Source organism: Colobus angolensis, unplaced genomic scaffold, assembly GCF_000951035.1.
Source record: "Colobus angolensis palliatus isolate OR3802 unplaced genomic scaffold, Cang.pa_1.0 Scaffold166, whole genome shotgun sequence".
Lineage (NCBI taxonomy): Eukaryota > Metazoa > Chordata > Mammalia > Primates > Cercopithecidae > Colobus > Colobus angolensis.
Genome location: NW_012114777.1, coordinates 4,571,560 through 4,574,959, shown reverse-complemented (window position 1 = coordinate 4,574,959; position 3,400 = coordinate 4,571,560). Strand labels below are relative to the sequence as shown.

The following is a 3,400-nucleotide window of genomic DNA, read 5'->3' as shown; positions in this document are numbered from 1 at the left end:
TATATCCACCATGAAAATGTTTGGCGATGTATGGGCAAAATGTTCAAATGGCCTTTTTTTAAAAGCTTCTATTTGGATTTTTTATTTTTTTTTCTGAAATATGGGTGGTCCCAATTAGTTTTATTGAAATAAATCTTTAAAGAAAAAGATAAAGCATTTAAAAAGACAAGTCAAAATGCATCAAGAACCACATATCCAACACAAACTTTATCCTCAAATGAGTTATGTTTTCCTCGCACTAATAACTTTTATTTCACTCAAATTAGAGCAATAATCTTCCATACATAAGTATCTTCCCTGCCCAATTCAAAGAAAATAATCCAAAACAATCAGTAAAGAAAAATATAAGAATTAACAGACCCTTTAAATTTGGTTTAAATATTTTGAACATTTAAAAAGTGTTTAAAGTTTGTAATTCCTAGTAGGAAAACATTATCTGAATGAATATCCTAATGGCAAAGCACTGTAAAATGCTTCAGCTGAATTTTGGGGAGAGGGGTAGGGATTATCTTCAAAGCACCCCAGCTCTCTTGATGAGAAGGTGAGAGGTACACTGGTTTGTATTATTGCGACATCCATAAGGTGATCTAGGTTGCTTTTCCTTCAGCAAGTGCTTTATTTATCAGAAGGGCATTACTTGACCTCCAAATTTGTCTGACAATTTACTGATGAGAGTCATAACCTTTGGATTGCTCTGGTATTTTGACATATTTGCTGGGTTCTGAGCCATATCTTGGAAGGCCACCATAACTTCTGGATCCTGCATGGCTGCAAGAACCTCTGGATCACTAAGAATTTCATTGAGTCCAGGCATTCTGGCCATTGCAGGCATGGCCCCTCCCATTCCAGGCATTCCTCCGGGAAAATTACCAGGCATTCCCCCAGGAAAGTCACCTGGAAAAGAGCCATACTGAGCTCCTGACTGTCGTCTGGCTTCTTCCTCCCCCTGGGCTCTCTCATGCTCTTCTCGAACCTTTTTAACTCGTTCTATTCTTTGATCTCTCGCTCTTCACGTTTTCGCTCACACTTTCTCCGATGTTCTGCAATTTTCTGTGCCCTAGGTTGAACTTCTTTCAGCATTGCACTAGCATCTTCAGCATAATCCAATTTACAGGCAAGGGCAAGATCATGGGCTGCTTCTTCCCAGTGGCCTAGAAGTCTGTGTACTTTCCCTTGCCACTTGTAAGGCTGAGCTGAATCAGGATTTATCTCAATGGCTCTGTCACAGTCTCAGATAGCAGCATTTAGCTTCTGTAATTTGACGAAGACACTGGCCCTCTTGGCATACAAAATGGCCAAGCGAGGATTCAGCTTGATGGCATCTGTGAATAAGTCAATGGCTTTCTGGAGTTCACCATCATTTAGGGCTTCAGTAGCAGCCACTTTTTAATCATTTGCCTGATCCATCATCTCCTGCGTTATTTCTGCATTTTCATCTCCCATTTCTTGAGGAGATTAGGGTCTGGTTCAATCACACCTTCTTTATCAATTTCTAGATCACTTTCCTCACTTGATGGTTCGTCTGCCTTTAAGCCTTCCTCCACCTTCTTACTATCAGGTTTTTCTTCCTTGGTATTTTCTTCTGATTTAGCTTTCTGAGTAGCAGGTGGTACTTTACCCCGCATGCTCTCCATCCACTCTCTCAGGAAGTGCATTTCCTCGGTGTGCAGAATGCTCGGATCCTGCTTACACATTTTCACAAAGGCCCGAAGCTCGTTCACTTTGCGGGGGTCCATGGTAGGGAGGTGGTGGGCGAAGCTGGGGGACTACGGCCCTGTTCCAGGCCCAGGCGCTGGCTCCGCCTGAGCGCGCAGAAGTATTTGGATATTTTAATACTGGAAGAGGGCTCTAAGAAATGAAAATAGCTGAATATCTGCATCCCTTAATTAACCTATTATTCATTCATTCACTCACTCAACAAACACATGTTTGAGGTCTTACTATGTGCTATATCTGAACTGTGTATTGAAGGCACAACAGTGAGCAAGGCATGCAGTCTCTGACCTCATGAGCCATAGACAGAGTTCATATTCATTAACTGAACATTTCCTCTATGTCTCTGTGCTGTGCTGACCACTAGTACTGCAGAAATATAGGAAAAGGTTCCTACTTTCAGAGAGCTCATGGTCTAATGGCGGAGATGAGCACATTCACTACAGGTGAGGAGTCCTGGCATGAAATACACATGAGGTGTTATGGGAATGCAGTAAGAAATAGATTTATGACAGTGTTTCTTCTCTAATAGCTGCTAAAGATGGTTTACTCAGTCATAAAGAAGTCACCTTGTAGTCCTAAGCTGGGTGTTTTTTTATTGATCTATTAGTTTACAGACCATATTGGCCATTTCATTTATCTTGAAAATGAGAGTTTTATCACTGAGATCCCGTGGGGCTTTATATTAATTGAGTATTTAAAGAAAATTTTAAAAAAAGAAAGCAAATAGAGAAGTAAATGATTAGGTGTCATGTTGTGGCTTTTGACTTATAAACCTGAATTCGAGGTAAAAAAAACCAGGTTTCCTACTCTGCAGCCCATCAATTCCCGGTAGGTGGCTCCATGTGGCTGGAGTCAGGGCTTCCATGAAGTGCTAAGACCTTAAAGCTGTGGCCTTCGCCCTCTGTCCCCTTTCCTCTCTTTTGTAGCAGTCTTTGTCTATTCAAGGGCAAAAATGTGAATCATTTGAGGTGTAAACTGCACAAATGTTGAGCAATTTTAGAAATCCAGTATAATTTAACAGATACAGGGCTTTCTGTTGTCTGAGTTTCCAGAAGTCTGCCTTCCTCTTTAGTTTTTCTGAAATGTTGTCTCAGGTTGTCTGAGTCTTAAGAAAACGGATCCTGATCCCTCCGTTTCATGTGAAAGGGGCAAACCCCTGTTCAGGCCTCACTTCCTGCCAAGCAATCTTTTGACATCACAGGCCACCACCTGGCTACCTCTGACTTATTTTCTCTGTCTCTGGCACTGCTCTTCTCTCTTATCTCACTCTTCTCATTTATTGTACATACTTCTTCATGCTACATTCAGATCATCATAGATAAGCGTTTTCAAAACCCTGTTACTATCTCAGGTACCCATAAAATTATTCTTGTTTAAAGACTGAAAGGGGCTCTGTGATCACACACAACTGAATGCAGACAGAACCAGTCACTATATTTGCCAATTTCATTAAGTGGGGGGAAAATAAAAAAACATAGGCTTGGCAACTGGGGAGCTTCATTTAGACAAGTCAATTGAATGCTCTACTTCCTAACTGGGTGCTTTGATCTTGGATAAATGCATACATTAGAAATTAATTATCCTAAAATGTTAAGTTTGCTTTTAAGAAATATTTTATGAAATGTTTCCGGTTATTTATGGGATATAATCTAAAGGCTTTATCTTGTCATTCAAGGTTCATCAA

General features: G+C 40.5%; 1 pseudogene across 1 annotated transcript; it reads right to left on the bottom strand.

Moving 5' to 3' along the window:
* Positions 1 to 206: 206 nt before the first annotated feature.
* On the bottom strand, positions 207 to 1,811 carry LOC105508697 (annotated as a pseudogene). Its single transcript, XR_001001315.1, has one exon. The product of XR_001001315.1 is annotated as a hsc70-interacting protein pseudogene (transcript).
* Positions 1,812 to 3,400: the final 1,589 nt, after the last annotated feature.